Genomic DNA, 18,854 nt, shown 5'->3' on the forward strand with positions numbered 1-18,854 from the left:
AGAGAGAGAGAGAGAGAGAGAGAGAGAGAGAGAGAGAGAGAGAGAGAAAGAGAGAGAGAGAACCCAAGCATTTGTAACCTTCAGTGACTACCAGGTACCATTTGAGATCTCCACATACTTAAAACATGGATCCTTTGAACCAGCTCTATGAAGAAGGTATTAGAAGTCCCTTGGTACAGATGGGGAAATTGGAGAAATAAGAAACTTTCTCAAATGAAAAAAAAAAAAAAAGGAGTGGGGAGGGGCTATACATCAGTTAAACCCAATTCTGAATTGTAATAACCTTGGCCGGGATCATAACAACGTGTGGGTCCTGAGCATTGACTGTAGTTCAGCTCTGCCCTGAGTACCTTAGTCCCTTGGCATCACAGTCTGATGGGTTGATACCATTAGGCTCCCCATGTACTGATGAGAAACTGAGGCTCTGAGAGGGTCACTGCTTGAAACAGCTGCTAGTCAGTGGTGGGCCTGGGATTCGGGTCCCTGTTTTTCTAAGTCTAGAGCCTTTGGGCAAAAAAGTAAGACAAGGCTGAGATGTGTCAGGGTGTCCCCCACCTGTCCACCATGGGACTGGTTTTTAGGGGAAAGCTGTGTCTCTCAGAGCCCCTGCTCAGCGGGTGGCCAAAGAGGTGGCTGATGTATTATGTGTCACGCCCCCATCCCAACCCTGCACATCCCTGGCATTAGAACAGACGGTGGGTCCAGAGTCTGCAGGGCCTGGGATGTATGTGGCTTAGGCAAAAAATGACAAGTTGTGCCATTTGATTTTCTCTCTGCAGAATTTGACCTTGGAAACAACGAGGAAACAAGGCGGCCAACAGAAGAAGCTGAAGCTGTAAGTTTGTGACATAGGGAGAAGGTGGTGAAGCCCACTGGCCTGCTATAATTCAAGTTCAAGGCTGCAGAAACCACAGGAAACAGAAGCCCTTGGGTGGGAAGAGGCATCTGGGCAGAAGGCCCATGGAAGGTCAGCTGGAAGCCGGAGAAGGCACGTGCAGGAAGCGTGGGTCCCCGTGAGGTGAGACCACGTGCTCATGAGAGAAAACCCGTTGGCGGCTGTCAAAGGAAGATGGAGACTCAGCCCCTGGCTTTGTGGTGGTTCTCAAGGCCTTGTTCTTGGATTCCAGACAAGATCCCTCTTCCCCTGCTGGTGTCTTTGTAGCAACATGCCTCACCCCCTACGTCCCAAAGAGTCAAGTGATTTTCTGATCCTGCAGTCCAAGAAGCTGGGCTCAAGCTTCACTCTAGCTGTGGATGTGGGGAAGAGGAAATTAGTCCTCCTCTTAGTACATGTGTATTTGTGTTTTTTGACCTTCTCTGTTCTACAATCTTGAAGTGGATTGCAACACCCTCCCCCCGCAAAAAATCCTCCAATGCATACTATTGTAAGATGAAAATTAAGATGACGATTCTGGAGCAATAGAAAAAGAAAGTAGCTGGGAAAAAAATGAAATAAAAGGAAAATTAGCATACATTATGACAGCATGCTGCAGAAGATAAAGGTAATGCTGGCTACTGTTGACTGAGCATCTATGATCATGTGCCTGGCACAGGTGAGCTCTCTCTCTCTCCTGTTCTGTTTCCACACTGAGCCCTGAGCCAGGTGGTAACCCCTATTTCTCAGATGAGGCTCACAAAGTTTAAGGGACTTGTCCTAGGTCTCACATCTTGTCAGTAGGGAAGCCTACTACAGAGCTCACGTTGGTGTTGTGAAATCCTGCACAATTAGCAAAAGAAAGAAGCACATTGGCTCTGAGCATTTTATCAGCCAATGCAAAAGAGCAAACAGGATCTGATCCCATGTTCCCATCACCCAGAAGAGAAAAGCAGGTTTTCTTGCTCCCATCCCTGGACACCAAGGTCCAAGAGGAGATTCCTCATAAATCTAGGGGAACCTGAGTGAGACAGGGACACCCATTAAAACTCTGGGTTCCAGGAGGGATGCTGGGCCTGAGATTCCCTGAGAAAGGAGAGAGTAGCCCTGTTAGAAGTCCCTTGAACCTTGGTGGTGGTGATGGTGATGGCGTTAAGTGCACAGAGCAGAATTCGTGGTGTGACAGGCTGAGGATGAAGAGACTCAGTGTCACGGCATCTCCCCTTTCCTTCGCCTGTCCCTCTCCCTCCCTCCCTTCCTCCCTCCCTCCCTCCCTCCCTCCCTCCCTCCCTCCTTCCTTCCTTCCTTCCTTCCTTCCTTCCTTCCTTCCTTCAGATTAAAGAAGGAAACAACTGAATTTATGGGCCATATTTTTAAACAAAATCTCTCTGTCAAGTCCCCCAAGGGACTCAAAAGTGAGTTCTCAGGTGGGAGAGCACCTGCTTACAAGTGCATACAGAGAGGGGACTGAGGTACACCAATTTCAGCAACAGGACATTGCTGCTGGTACTTCTCAGGTGGCTTTTAAACATTCATCCCAAAGTTAAATCCTGAGTCCGGGATACTTGGAGGACCCTATGTGGTCTGGAGTGGGTGGTGGGTGGCTCATCATGAATTTGCATTTTTGGGGCAGAATTCATTCAATGACTTGGTGCTGAGTCCCTGGGAGCACCCACCCAAGCCAGCCGTTTGCAAAGGGAGAAATAAGCCGTCCGCAGTGCGTGACTTGTCTAGGTCTCTCTTCCAACCAAATGAGCTGGTTCTGACTTGGCAGGGTCCCCACCCTCCCAGGTACCCGCTGTGTTGCCATGGGCCTGCGGGAGCCAAGGTAGACAGCTGTCCAGAACCCAGGCTCCAGCCGGCAGCCTCCCCTGCTCCTTCTACCTGAGGCTCCTGTCTGTTCCCCGGGCCCTGCCGTCCAGCTCCTGCATCTACCCTGGCCCTTCTGCTCCCCTGGAAGCTGTTCCTTCCCTCTGGCTCCCTGATTGGTCCCTGGCCTGTGCGCTTCCTTAATCTCACTGCCACTCGTGGCTTCCAATAAGAGACATTCTCCTGCTGGATACAGGCCAGTGGGTCACCAGCCCAGAGATCTGAGATGCAGGCTTTAGAGAGAGAGAGAGAGACAGAGACAGAGACTGGTTTAATGCCAGTCTGTCATTGGCCCGCTCTGTGACCTCAAGCAAACCACAGCACCTCTCCGAGCCTCCGTTTCTTGGCTGTAAGATGGGGATGGTGAGATCTACTTCACAGAGCTGTTGCATAAAAGAGCCCTTAGCACTAGACTAGCTCACAGGAAGGGCTCCATCAATACCAGTTATTATCAATGCAAAGTGAGACTTGGAGCACATCTCTGGGCGGGGAGGTGGTGGCAAGGCAGAAAACAATATATAGCTTCTTTCCTTATTGTCAAAGGTATAGCTTCTTGATTGTCACCCAGAGTCATCACAGGACTCCCCGTGTAGAGATGAGAGAGGTGGCCCAGTGTCACAGCCACCAAGTGGTAAAGGGTGAACTCGAACCCAGCTCTCCTGGGCTTTCAATTCCGGAAAGCAGCTGAGGCGGCCGCGGCTTTGATCTTCTGAAGCTGCTGTCCAACCGTGTGCCAAGGGGAAGGCGGGGACAGGAGCTGCTCCCGGCAGGCCCCCCCTCCCGGGGCCGGCGGGCGGCCAGCAGGAGGGGTTCCAGCGGCCGCCTGTGCTCATGCCGGAGGAATGTCTTGCGAAGTCGCGCCTAAGCCCTGTGTATCTGACTCATCATCTCCCCGTCTCCAGGAGTGTCAGGGAAGAGCTCCCTTAATCCCTCCTGTCCTCGGTCCCAGGCTTTCATTTGTCAAACTAAAAATATTCCCTCCAGGAACCTCCTTGTGCCAGAGGCTGAGCGGGGTACAAGGGGGGTGGCATTTCAGTGTCAGCTTCCTGACAGGACCTCGTTATTGTTCAGCAGCTGGGGAGACGGACAAGGGGCAGCCTGAGCAAGGGGCCTCGGTCATGCTTGGGAGGAGGCCAGCCGGTCACCTTTTCTCCTGCAGTTAGCCTCCCTTTCCTCCCTTCCCAAAGTCCCCCGTTGCCCATCAGCTTGATGAGCAGTCTGGCCCCAGTCCCTTGGGGCTGCCTGGTGATTCATGCCAGGTGAGCACTACAGGATGCCAAGTTCATTTCCTTTGCAGCCCGAGGCGAGGGTGGGCTGGCATGGTTCGTACTTGTCTGCAAGGCTAGTTTACCTACTGATAAAGAGGGGGAGAGCTCGAAGGTAAAGAGAAAAAAAAAAAAAGAAAAAAAAGAAAGAAAGGAACAACCCTGGCTTCTTAGGAAATACAGATGTGGAAGTTCCTCAGCAGGATTAAGGGAATGTTGGGAAGCCAGCTGGGCCGGTCTCCTGTCTCTCTCCTTCCTTCATTCTGTCTCTCCTGGTGGTCCTGTGGTCCTGGGGGCTGCTCCTGAGTGTTCATGACCTTGACTTGGCTTGACATCTTGGCTCCTAGCTATGTAGTCACCTCCCTAGGTGCTCCCCACCAGGTGGCCACTTCTGTAGTGGGAGAACAGCACATTGATACTCAAGGGGCTCAGACATTGGGGTCCAGCCTCTACTACCAGCTCACTCTGTGAGCTTGAGTGGGGTGCCTCATCTCTGAGCCTCAGTTTCCTCCTTTGTATTAGTGGGTAATAATACCCACTACCCTCAGCTATTGGGAAAGTTAAATAAGACAGTATATATAAAATGAGCTGTTCAATGCTGACCACATAGTAGAGACTTGAATTACCACCACCATCATCATCATCATCATCATTCTTTGGAGACCTAGCAATAGAGGCTATTACATTATTGAAATTAGAGGACTTGGTTCTAGTTTCAGCTCTGGCATTAAGTAGCTATGTGGCCCTAGGAAAGTCTCCTAAGGTCTCTGAGTCACATGTGCTTATTTGTAAAATGTAGGGTTTGGGCTTGATTGCCTCTGAAATTCTTAGATCTAAAAATCTGGTGCCAGGTGTGGTGGCGCATGCCAGCAACTCCAGAGGCTGAGGCAAGAGGATCACAAGTTCAAGTCCAGCCTCTGCAACTTAGTGAGACCCCAAGCAACTCAGCTAGACTCTGTCTCAGAGTAAAAAATATAAAGGGCTGAGGGTGTGACTCGGTGGTTAAGTGCCCTTGGGTTCTACCCTCTATACCCTCTCAAAAATAAGGTTAAAAAAAGATCTAAAAATTTGAGATCTTGGAGTAACTTGGGAGTAGATGCTCATGGAAAGTTTCATTTTTGAAAAAATAATGACAACCTAATTGCTTGCTGTGGACTGAATTGTGTCCCCTTCCGCCTTCGTTGGTTGAAGCCCAAATCCCTAGTATGACTGTATGTGGAGACAGGGTCTTTAGGAGTAACTAGGGGTAACTGAGGTCATAGGGCGGGGCCTGAGCCAACAGGTCTCCTGTCTCTCTCCTTCCTTCATTCTGTCTCTCCTGGGGGTCTTGTGGTCCTCGGGGCTCCTCTTGAGTGTTCATGAACTACAGAGGAGCAAGAGAGTTTCTGCGGACTGAGGGAGAAGCTATGCTCACCCTGCAGCCAGGAATCACTGGAATGCTTCCCTTAAAAGAAGAAACTCCATTTTCTGTCATGAGCAGTGATTAACCCTGGCTTTGGAGTAAAACAAGTTGAGTTTGAACCTGAATTCTGCTGTGTGCCAGCTGTGTGAACATAGATAAGTTAATTGACCTCACTGGGTCTCATTTTCTTACCTGTCCAATGTGTCACTGCTGCCACTCTCTAGTGTGTAGAGTAAAGGTGGTAATCTATGTTTGCTGCACAGTCTGGTGCTTCACAAAGAGTAGACATTTGATAAATATTGGCTGTACTGGTAATAATGTCATTTTATAAACAGGTATCATTACTTAATATTAATAACTTCACTCATATGACTCACTTTACCTACCTGAGCTAAAAAATACAGCTATGCTCCTTCTGACCATAGCCCCTGTCTCTCCTATTAGACAACCACTCTCCTCTTCTTCCTGGTGTCTACCCTCCCTCCATAAGTTGCAATCCTCAGATGCTTATCTGTGTCAGCGCCAGCCCCTCTGGGATCCTATTGGATGTAGGTTTGCCACCAGGAAGCTGGAGAAGGCCTCCTGAGGTGCCCTAAGCCAACCTTTGCCCCAAAAGGTTCCAGAGCAACTGGTATACCTGGGGTAAGCTCAGTTCCGGTTCTAGCAGAGGTCACAGACTTCTTCTTCACTCTTGTTGGAGAGTTCCCCTTCTGGGGAGGCTTCTCATGTCATTTCTGCTCAGGTGACCTCATTGTACGGCCTCAATTTCTCAGATATTCAATAATCTTGGATTAAAAAAATGCATTGATATAAGATTCTTTCAACAAATGGTGCTGGAATGGAAATTCCTACATGCAAAACAAACAAACAAACAAACAAACAAAAAACTAGTCCCAGGCCTTAGACCTTTCACCAACATGAACTCCAGATGGATCACAGACCTCAGTGTAAACTACAAAACTCTAAAACTCCTAGAAGATAATGTAGAAGGAAACAGCGGTGACCTCGAGTATGGCGATGACTTTTTAGATACAGCACAAGGGCATGATCGTGAAAGGAGGAATGGCTAAGCTGGCTTTCATTAAAGTGGGGGAACTTCTACTCTGGGAGAGACAATGTCTAGAGAATGAGAAGACAAGTCCCAGACGGGGAGGAAATATTTGATCAGACACCTCATCAGGCTGCAATCCAAGATGTACACAGAACCCTTGAACTCAACATTAGGAAAAAAAACCCTGATTTTAAAAAGCGGGCCAAAGACTTTACAGATCCCCTCCACCAAAGAAGGCGAATAGATGGCAAATAGGCATGTGTCGAGAGATGCCACATCATACACCATTAGATCAGGAGATGCAAATTCTGTCAAGAAGTTACCACCCACACAGATATGAGAATGGGCAAAATCCAGAAAATTGACAATATCAAATGTTGGTGAGAACGTGAAGCAACAGGAACTCTCAGTTGGAGCTGGAGGCTCCCTGGAAGCTGGTTTAGTAGTTGCTGCTGCGGCATGGTACGGCCATGTGGGAAGACCCAGTGGCAATTTGTTATACAGTTAAGCATGCTCTGACCATGCTCTCCAGCAGCCATGCTCCTTGGTGTTGACCCAAAGGAGTTGAAAACATTTCCACAAAAAAACCTGCATGCGGTTGTAGGAGATCAGCTTTATTCCCAATTGCCCCAACTGGGAAGCAACCAAGATGCCCTTCAGAAGGTGAAGGGATAAATGGGGTAATGTTCAGAACTCGAAAGAAATGAACTGTTAAGGCACAGAAGGACATAGAGTAAAGCTAAATGCATGTTATTAAGTCGAAAAGGCCACACATTAGATGGTTCCAACTACATAGCATTCTGGGAAAGGTCAAACTGTGGAGCAAGTGAAACCTTCAGGGGCAGGGTGCTGCGGGGGAGGGAGGGGAACAGATAGAGCACAGGAGAGAAGGAGGTGAAACTGTTTTGGGTAATGGTGAAAGATGGCCTTTATCACTGACACACATCATTCGGGAGAAAATGTTTACCCATGGCACATAGGATTCTCTGAAAGGCATTCTGATTTTGGAGATGTTAAAAATACGAAACTGTGCACATCTTGGAGTTTTATGAAATGATTAAGAATCTTAGGTAATATTCCCTAAGGATTTGCCATATGTTGGGAACTTGTTCTAAGGCTCAATTCTAAGACTAAGGATGAATTAATTGAATCCTCAAAACAGCTCTATGTTGTGGAGGCTACTGCAGATGACAGAAACAAAGTGCCAGCCGGGTGGATAACTCGATGTCCTACCGTCAGTGAGTTGCAAGATTGGACGCTAGGCACTAGCACGCCTATTATTAGACATGAGGCAAAAGTCACTTTTAAATAGCAACTCCCTTTTCTTTCTCTTACACACACACACACACAGACACACAGACACACAGACACACACACACACACACACGCACACGCATACTGGATTTAAAGTCCCATTTTACTGGTTCCTCTAAATGCACTTCTAATATCCACCTACACAGAAGAGCAAGCAATTAGGTTTGGAATGGTTTAGTGAGTGCCCCCTGCCAAACCTTACCTGGAGTTTCAGTGTCACTGTCCCTCTAGAAAGAGGGAGCAGTCTCCCAGCACACACACTCTCAGCACCTAAGAGAGCTAGAGGCTCCCTGGAAGCTGGTTTAGTAGTGCTCTTAATTTCCTGGCTCTGTCCCATGTTTTTCCAGGGGGCTGGCATCCTTCTGTCCCCTGCAACTGGCCTTCTCACCATGATGCTGACAATATCCTCCACCAGATGCTGAAGGAAGACTTTTGGCTGCAAGTAACAGCAAAGTCCAGTTAAAAGCAATGTGAACACATAGGGCCTTTACAATTTTTTTCCTTTATCTTTTTCTTTTCTTTTTGGTCTCACCTTAAGAGTGTCTAGAGGAAGGTGGTCCAGCTCAGGTATGGTGGCTCAGTGAGGTCAAACAAGCTCTTTCTTTGAGTCCTGCTATTATAACTCCCTAGCGTATTGTGTTATGGCTGTAAAAGGGCTTCTATACCTCCAGCCACTTTGTCCATGTTTCAGATAGAAGGAGGAGGGAAGGGTCAAAGGGCTTTGCTTTTTGAACTTAGAAAAGGAAGAGCTCCCAGGAGAATTCTTGAAATTATTTAGGCAGAATTGGGTGAGAGGTCCATACTGTAAGGCCAATTAATAACTCAGGGTAACAAGATGACCAGGATTATTTTAGACCTGTTATCAAGCATCCCTTCAGACTGGGAAAGATGTTTCCCCTCTCTCAGATCAAGGGGTCCCTGATCTCCCAATAGCTTGCTACTGGCCTGATGTTCGAGGCCTCAGTCAATATTTGAGCAAATGGATGAATGAGTACTGGCCCAGAGCCCACATGCCTCGGCCACCCTGTCAGGAACCAGCAAGGGAGGACCAGGTCTCCTGTTGCCATGGGTCTGTGCCGGCACAGTGTGTGTGTGTGTGTGTGTGTGTATGTCTATGTGTGTATGTGTATGTGTGTGTATGTGTATGTATGTATGTGTATGTGTGTGTATGTGTGTGTATGTGTATGTGTGTGTGTATGTGTGTGTGTGTGTGTGTGCGCGCACGTGTGCGTGCGTGCACACTTGCGGCTCCTCCCTGCCTCAGATTGAATTACTTATAAACAGGCCCACGCCAACCTGGCAGAGTCTGCATTTCAGCACAACAGTTCTCACAATTTCTCAAATTCTTTTGCTTTGGCAAAATCCAAAAATAAAACAAAGCCCCACCATTTTCCGCTCAGCCTGTCTTTGGAGCCCAGTGCCCTGCTGGAGCAATGGGTTCCGGATGTTTGGGATGGATCCCCAGGGCCTGCCAATTCAGCTTCCTCCCCCATATGCTCCTGCCCTGGATCTTGGCCTCTCTCCTGGCCTGTCTCTGGGGCTCAGTGTGCAGGGCTGGGACTCAGAGATCTTGGGATTCTCTGGGCCCCTGCTCTGCAGGGGTTCTCTCCACTTTGTATCCTGGGTGTCTCTCTTCAGAACATCTGTTGATCTAATTCTCTTGACAAGGGAATGAAGAATAGTTTCCCTGTGTCTTTAAAAGAGTCCCACTGATCCCCAGAGAGATGCTACTGAAATGCCTCCACCTTCTGAATTCTCAGTAAGCCGCAAATGTTTGGCAAATTTCACCTGCTTGGTTCTTAGAAACTAAGATGGGCAAATCATATTTCACTATTGCCTCCAACATGTACAGGGTTTCATAGGAGTGGACTTGTGAGCTCCTTATCTATCAAATCTGGGGGTGAGAGTAGATGCCCTCTGAGGTTTTTTCCAAGGGTGACTAGGTAAGATAGCTGGTATCTTTCTTCTGAGGCTCCGAGAGGTGAAGGGAGAGATCCAAGTTCACACAGCAAGTCCGTGGCAGAACCAGGGCTTGAGTTTGGTGAGCTTTCTACTCTGCCAGGCTGCTCGTCAAGTTATGAAGATTCCCCAGTGGAGCGAGGAACAGAGTGCAGCCCCTGACTAGGAAGTTTCCACCCACCTCCCAGCTCCTAATGTGTTAGCCAGGCAGGGGATGTCCTCCAGCCTCTGTCATGGTGATGGATGTCGTGTGGATGGGCCCTTGTGACAAAGAGCATCTGGAACATGGAGTGGAGCCTGGCATAGTGAGTGGCTTGGAACTCCCTCCTGAACCGTCCCCCAACCCCACACACAGAGCCAAGCCTTCTCCGTGTCTGAATTCCTTAAAGTGATCCCTCAATGCCTGCTCTTCCCCCAAACGTATGGGCAAATTCCAGCCACAGTGATCTCTTCCTAGGAAGGAAAGAGCTAATGGTTAGGATTTGAGAGACAGGGTGCAAGGCCAACCTGACAAGGCTGCTCACTACTTAATCCTTCAAGACCTCAATTCTCTTCTGTAAAATAGGTATGTAGCTATTGGACTAAGTGGCCTCTAGGCCCCCCTCCATTCCTAATATGCTGTGGTCTGTCTTTGTGGTGCTATTTAATATAGAAATGACTCAGACAGGCATGGAACCAGGAATAGAATATTAAATACGCTGCCTGTTTCTCTGTCATTTGAAAACCTGGAAGAAGAGAGGAGTCTTGAGGAGCAACCTGTGTGTCTGAACCACAGCAGCATGGTTATAGAGAGTGGAACTAAGAAAGCTAACAGTCGTGGGTTGGAGCGCTCAGAATGTGTGGGGTAGGTCACATTCTTTTATCGTACTTGATACTTGCCATGACCTCATGTGGTGGAGATAGATCCTGGCTCTAACTCTTCATTTTATGTTCTTCTTATAATGCTACACTGTAATTTATGACATCTTTTATTTACTGAGCCTTTATGATGTTTTAGATTCCACTTCAAGTAATTAAAAAAAAACCAAAAACTGTTTCACAATGATCTGGAAGCAGTAGGGATTGTTATGGATGTGGAAAAGAAGCTACAGAGAAATGAGGTAACTTTCCCAGGTTCAAACAGTGACAGAGTGGAAAAGCCTGATTCTCACTCAGTTCTCTTTTTTGCAACACACATACAATGCATAGTCCCTGTAGGCCTCCTCTCTGCCTTCCTGAAATGTCCCTCAGTAGGGTGTCTAGCATGTACTTTCCTAGACATTTAAAAAATGTAATATGAAGACAAATTGCATCCGTATCTCTTGGTGCTCTTATTATAATTGCAGATTCCTAAGCCCTTCTTCAGATTTCTCTGGGGGTGGGACTTAGGAAAGTATATTACCAAACTCTCCAGTGAGTCTTATGCCTACTAAAGTTTGAGAACCATTTTCCTAGAGAATGAAAGGTCCTGTTCTCATTAAACTCACCGTTCTATGAGCATAGGAGGCCCAGAAGTTTCCAGAAGGGAGAGCACCCAGAATTGTTATCACCTTATGGAGACTCTAGTGAACTTTAGGTACTTCATAGTGATTTTCTGGATATAGGCTTTATTTGTGATTGAACATGAAGTAAAACCTAGTGTTCATTTAGCCAAAACTAGGCTATGATGTGGTTATAAGCCACCACTAAATATTAGTTGTTTAAAACAATATTTTTTTCTCTCTCAGACTACATGTCCAGAATGCATCTGTAGGGTAGGGGATGAGGGGCTGTACTCATCATTTCTTATCTCATTGTTTCCATGGTGAGAACTTCTGAAGTGACTTAGCTAGGTAACGTGGGTGCAGGGTCTCTTATGAGCTAGCAGTCAAATGGTCAGTGGACGACTGGGGCTGGTCTCCAGTGACCTCTTCCAAGATGGCGCCCTCACATGAGTGTTGACAGGAAGCTACCTAGTTCCTTATCACATTGGCATCTTCACAGGTTGCCTGAGTATCCTCAGGACCAGACATCTGGCTTCCCCCAGGCGAAGGATGTAAAGGAGATCCAGCCAGCAGGAAGCTGGGGTGCCTTTCATCATCCAGGATTCAAGTTGTGCACTGTTGCTTCCACTCTATCTTCCTTAAAATCAAGTCATTATGTCCAGTGCACACTCGGGGAAAACAGTTACTTTCTAACTCTTTAAGGGTATGAAGAATCTGTGGACATATAAAAACCAGCACAATCCACCCTCTGGCTACAAATTATTTATATTCCTCCCACTTGCAAAATATACTAACCTGTTCCCAAGGCTGTTCCAGTGTCATTTCATCATAGCATAGGCTGGAATTATTCCAGAACTTTTCCATCTAAATCGGGATCTGATGAAGTTCCTTAGTATAAATCTTAAAGTCAGCTCCTTATCTATAGTTCTTCTCAAATAGGAAGACCTCTGAACACACACACTCAAATGTACTGATGGATTAGGCACAGTACAACTGCTATAGACATTGATATTCAAGGATGGGGAACAGGGGCCTGGCATGGTTGTGCACGCCTATAATCCAGCCGGCACTTGGGAGGCTGAAGCAGGAGGATTGCAAGTTCAAAGCCAGGCTCAGCAACTTAGAGAGGCCCTAAGCAACTCAATGAGACCTTGTCTCAAAATAAAACATAAAAATGGCTGGGAATGTGGCTCATTGGTTAAGTATCCCTGGGTTTAATCTCCAGTACACCCATTCCCCCCCAAATGGGGAAAATGGCCCCAGAAAGGATCCACTGATCCAAGGCAAGTCTAAAATACAGCGGGAAAAATATTAGATGTTCTTTGATTAAGATCTTTGTTTTACTCTTGACTGAGAATAATTCTTCATGTCTCTTTGGGTCTTGGTTCTTCCCTCTGAATCCTCCTTTTTTTTTTTTTTGGTATGTGTTGGGGTTTGAACTCAGGGCCTTGAGCATGTGAGGCAAGCACTCTATCAACTGAGCTATCTCCCCAGCCCTCCTCCTTCCTTTTTTAATGAATGGTAGTAATGTTTGCAGCGGTGTAGTTTTCTCAGCCCGTTTTATGTCAGAAATTTTTCTGGGGGAAGGAGATCCATTTTGTACAGTTGGTGGTGTTTCCAAAAATATAACATTCTTAAAAGCTTTGGGGGTTTCCTCTGAACTATATAACATTTATTCTAGTAGACAAAAAGTCATAAAAAAATCTCTTTGAGATAACCTGTGAGCTCCCCCTGAAATGGCTGAGGGACAACAGGCAGACATATATACTTAAAGGGGTTTTATCTGTGAGAAGATACCACCCAGGGCTTTCCTGACACTGCTGTTTTCATCTTCTGATGATATTTTCCTTGCAGGGCTCTGAAACGAGTCCCTGTATAAAAGCCATTTCTTAATGCTAGCATTGGACGCCATCTTGAGAGGTTGAAAAATTGTTTCATGATTGTCAAGTCCTATCTTCCTCCTGTTTGCATTCCTTCTCTTACACCATTGTCTTTTCTCACATTTTATTATAAACATCAAGAAGAAAGCAGGTAGTGCCTTTACCACACAGCTTAGTTACCTCTTTAGCTCAATCAAATCCATTGCATACCTTTTCTTTTCATGTAACTGCAGGTGACAGCGTTGCTAAACTTTTTAGCACAGTATAACAAGGACCCTGCATTTCCTTTTGCATAAGGTTTTCCTCACTTTCCTTGGTTCTCTCATCTACAGCCTCCTCAAAGACCGTGATGCATCTCCAAACAGTTTTGTCTAAACCATTCAAGATTTCACTAACGACTGTCCTCAAAATTCTTCTACTGTCTGCTTAATGCTTGGTTCTGAAGCCAGTCCTATATTTTTAGATTTTTTTCTTTTAAATGATGGCATCTCACTCCTGGTACCAAAAGTCTGTTCTCTATTGCTGCATAACAATTACCCCTAATATCTTAAAGCTAGAATATCACTTTTATCTCACCAGTCACTGAGAGCCAGGAATACAGAAATGGCTTAGCTGGGTGGTTCTTTCTTGGGCTGCCTCATGACACTACAATCAATGTAGTGTCTTTGACTAGGGCTGGAGGAGCCATTTCTGAGATGGCTCATCCCTATTGCTATTGGTAGGAACCCTCAGTTCCTCACCACATGGACTTCTCTGTAGGGCTTCAAATATGTCCCCACCACATGGTTTTCTCAGAGTGATTCAGAGGGCAAAAAGGAAGCTTCAGTGCCTTTTGGTCTCAGAGACCACTTCCCATAACTTCTGCCTTCTACTGACCACACATATTAATACAAGTTGAGGGGAGACACCTTGGGAATGTGAGTGCCAGGTAGGGTATCCCTAGGGGTCATCTCGAGGCTGATTACCATTTCTCCACTCATCTCTCTGGGTATGCAAAATACTGCTGTGTGCTCCTACAAGGAGAAAGGGGGAGGAGGTCAATTTTTATTATGCTCTGTGACATAACATGGAAATTCTGCAATAATAATTGTTCTTATTGTTACTCAAAGTCTATCATTTCCTAGACTGTAGCCATGAGCTCTTGAGGGAGGCTGGACAGGAGACAAATCCAAGAGGCAGACCCTATGCTGCATTCAGAACCATCCTTCTTCTGAGTGTGAGGCTCATTGAGGCCCTTCTCCTCTACTCCTGTTCTCATAGTAAGTTATTTTTTAGGAGGCCCCCTCAGTTCCTTGTGGGTCTCTGTAGCATCCTGGATACGTGTCTGAGTCCCTTATTTCAGACACAGGTTAAGCCCAGGCTGGGGCTTTGCTAAAAAGTCCAAGTCAACGTAGTGTAAGAGGTGAACTAGGGAGAGGGGGAGAAGCACAAAGTACCTTAGATACTTTAGATAATGTTTTTAATGATGGCATCTCACTCCTGGTACCGAAAGTCTGTTCTCTATTGCTGTATAACAATTACCCCTAATATCTTAAAGCTAGAATATCACTTTTATCTCAGTAGTCACTGAGAGCCAGGAATACAGAAATGGCTTAGCTGGGTGGTTTTATCTGAGTCTAAACCTAACCCTAACCCTAACCCTAACCCTGACCATACAGAAAGCTCTGTATGGACTTATGATCATTTGGTGGCAGGAGCTTTGGGGTACATCTTGCAGACAGAAGTCATGACATTCATGGTTAGCCAATTAGAATTCACTTTGGCCACAAGCAGAGTTTGACACGATTCTCTAGGTTGCCCCATGTTGGTCCCCTGCTTCTGGGTCCAAGCTTGGGTCTTGATTCCTCTGTGGTTTCCTCCTTCAGATTTAAGGTTCCTAATTTCTTTGATTAAGACTTTGTTTTACTCTTTGTTTTTGTTTTTTGACTTTGTTTTACTCTTGACTGAGAATAATTCTTCATGGCTCTTTGCCTTTCCCTCTGGGGTCTTGGTTCTTCCCTCTGAATGAATGGCTGGAATGACTCTGGGAACGCTTTGTGAAGGAATACCCCTATTACCAACCCTCTGGCACACCTTTGGTGCTATTTTTGGCTTTGACACAATTTAATTCTTTACTATGATGAGGTCTGATTACACTCCAGTTTGGCCTCAGATTGCCTCTCTACTCAGGTCTGTTATGCCAGGGTGTAATGTCAAAGAGGGTGATTGAAGATGTGGTAAAGTCATACCAACTCGAGATTCACCCAGCGCCATGCTAACTGGCCTGAGCAAGTGGGAGTGTACTCATCGTTCTAAGGAGGGACCGAGCGAGCATCAAGGTGGTGAGCACTGTCCTGAGATTTGACTTGGAATAGAGGTGATGTGATGTCACTGGAAAGTGCTCTGTCTGGCACGTGTGTATCAGGTGTGATGAAGAAAGTGCCAGGAGCCATCAGAGCCACCAGATGTTACCTACTTTTGCTGAGTCTTCTGGAAAGAAATTACTGATGCAGTGAGCAGAGATCTGGAGGACTGCTACCCTGGGGTTTTTAATACTGTAGACAAGACACGGAACAACGTGAAGGTATAGGAGGCACATGCACCCTGCTACCCTCATTTTCATGCCTATCTTGATATTGGGACTTTCAACCAGACTGAATCAGAGTCCTCTACAGATGATGAAATAAAACAGGACTTTACATCTGGGACCATGGATTAGGATAACAGAGGGACGTTCTGGGTGTGGAGAGTCTGCCGTAACCACCAAGGAGAATATATGTGAAAAGGGGCTTGTTTACCTGATCAGACTACTCTGAACTGAGGGAGAAGAAGACTCAGATAAAATGGTGTAATTATATGAATGAATGAAAACATTTCTTATGTTTTGCACCAGAAATACTCTTCAGAAAGGAATGATTTTGTTCAAGAAAATGCCCAGATAAGCATTTTGGGGTTAAAGGTATGACCCCACAGAAATAACCTGAATTAAGGAGGAAAAAATAAAATTAAAGAATCTGCTAACCTCTCAGAAAACTTGGAATGGAACTACCATTTGACGCAGCTCTCCTACTCTTTGGTTTATACCCAAAGGACTTAAAATCAGCATACTATAGTGATGCAGCTGCATCAATGTTTAAAGCAGCTCAATTCACAATAGCTAAGCTATGGAACCAACCTATATGCCCTTCAACAGATGAATGGATAAAGAAAATTTGTATATACACACACAATGGGATATTACTCAGCCATAAAAAAGAATGAAATTATGGCATTTGCCAGTAAATGGATGGAACTGGAGACTCTCATGCTAAGTGAAATAAGCCAATCCCCCAAACTAAAGGCTAAATGTTCTCTTTGATATGGGGGTGGGGAGGGAAGAATATAAGTTAATTGGATTAGACAAAGGAGGATGAAGGGAAGGGAGGGAGGATGGAAATAGCAAAGACAGTAGAATGAATCAAACATAGCTCTCCTATGTTCATATATGAATACACGGCCAGTGTAACTCCAAGTCGTGTACAACCAGAAAAATGGGAAGTTATACTCCATGTATGTATCATATGTCAAAATACACTCTACTGTCATGTATAACTCAAAAGAATTAATTAAAAAAACAGTAAAAGAATCTGCTAAACTCTCTATTTGTTGGTAAAAAAACAGGAATTTGTGGCAAGTGAAATAGAGTTGGGAGGAGAGTAAAAGGTAGAGAGAGGATAAAGGAAAACATATGATAGGGTAATGAAGACTTCAAAACAGGATACTCTCTTTGGAGGTGTGTTTGGGCTGTGCTTATAAATTCCTTGTGTGAGCACTTTCTTGAAACTGTTAAGAGTCTGTAAACAAGTCAAAATAACACCTGGCATTTTGCCAGGGGAATGTTAGAGTTCGTAAACAAGCCTGGATGGTGCCTGACAAAATGCCACAGGGAGTGGTTTGAGAAGTAACAAAAGTGAGCCATTAAGTGTGGAGATTCCTGATTGGTTGGCTGATGTATCTAGTTTATGCTAATTAGATAAGCTGTGTGGAATGTATAAATACTGCTCCTGTCCTACAATAAACGGCTTCCACTCCTGCTGTATCAACGTACACAAGTTGTTCGTCGTCACCCCCCGGTTATTTTGCTGCAGCCGGACTGCGGCATGAAACCAAGGATAAGAATTTGATTTTAAACCCGGGGCAAGGTGTTGTGGAAGGGGAAAATGTAAATAAATGACGGGATGGAGCCAAACTCAGGGCCATGTTCTCAGGCAAAGGAAGCAGAGGTGCCCAGGAGCCTGCGCACCAATACACGGAGTCAAGAACCAAGGCAGACTCGACAGGAAACACAAAGAGGCAACGATGACTTCAGGGACTTGGCACCTAGTGGGATGGTGCTTGTCTGTGATGGAAGTGTGAATGATTTAAAAGACAGAAGAAGTTCTAATAAAGGCAGAAAGGAGTCACCACTATGTACAAGGGGCATGGAAATTTTAAAAAGAATTTTTACTTTTTGTTTTTAGTTATATATGACAGTAGAATGTATTTTGACATATTATACATACATGGAGTATGACTTCCCATTTTCATGGTTGTACACGATGTGGATTTACCCTGGTTGTGTATTCATATATGAACATAGGAATGTTATGTCTGATTCATTCCACTGTCTCTCCCACTCCCATCCCTTTTCCTTCCCCCCACTCCCCTTTGTCCAATCTGGTAAACCTCCTTATTGTGAGTCAGCATCTGCATATCAGAGAGAGAACATTCAGGCTTTGATTTTCTGGGATTGGCTTATTTCACTTAGCATGAGAGTCTCCAATTCCATCCATTTATTGCCAAATGCCATAATTCCATTCTTCTTTATGACTGAGTAGTATTCCATTGGGTGTATATACCACGTTTTCTTTATCCATTCATCTGTTGAAGGGCATCTAGGTTGATTCCATAGCTTAGCTATTGTGAATTGAGCTGCTGTAAACATTGATGTGGCTGTTTCACTGTAGTATGTTGATTTTAACTCCTTTGGGTATAAGCCAAGGCGAGGGTTAGCTGGGTCAATTGTTGGTTCCATTCCAAGTTTTCTGAGGAATTTCCATATTACTTTCCAGAGTGGTTGAGCCAATTTGCAGTCCCACCAGCAATGTAGGACTATACCTTTTCCTCAAGGGGTATGAAAATTGAGAGTGAACACAGTAGACCATTTGAGTGATAAAAGAAGAAAAATGATTATAATATCTGCTAAAGTTTATTGCATTTTTAAATTGATTGGTAGGTACCACCAAAGCACTTTGCATATAATATACCATTCAATATCACTACACTCTTAAAACAAACAAACAATTCTTCACATATTACAGATGAGGAAACCTGTATTAATTTGCTCAAACAATTTTATCAAAGCCACCTGGATAGAAAAATGGAGAATTCAGATCCAGCAAGTCTGCAGAGCCTAAGCTTTTATGGACTTGAAAATAACCCACATAGGTGATTTCTGAAAAAAGTTCTGATTCTCTCCAGCACAGACACAAAACGAAGAAATCATGGGAATTGCCAACTTTGTAGTCATCTGCTGGGGCAGGGGTCTTATTATCCTAAAAGGCTGATGGTTGGCAAGGATGTCTTCACCATGCCTGGCCAATGACTTCTCCAAAAAGACAAAGGAGACAAGAGAGAAAGAGAACTGTTCTTTCGCATTTTGCAAATGTGGGGATGAACTTGCTGTTCCTATGGGAGTTATGGGTACCTTGGGAGAGAGCGAGCCTGTGTCCCAGCAGAGACTGTGATAGTGAAGGAGGAGGACCTTGGCCCATAGTTCA

This window comes from Marmota marmota, unplaced genomic scaffold (genome assembly GCF_001458135.2).
Source record: "Marmota marmota marmota unplaced genomic scaffold, marMar, whole genome shotgun sequence".
NCBI classification, from domain to species: Eukaryota; Metazoa; Chordata; class Mammalia; order Rodentia; family Sciuridae; genus Marmota; species Marmota marmota.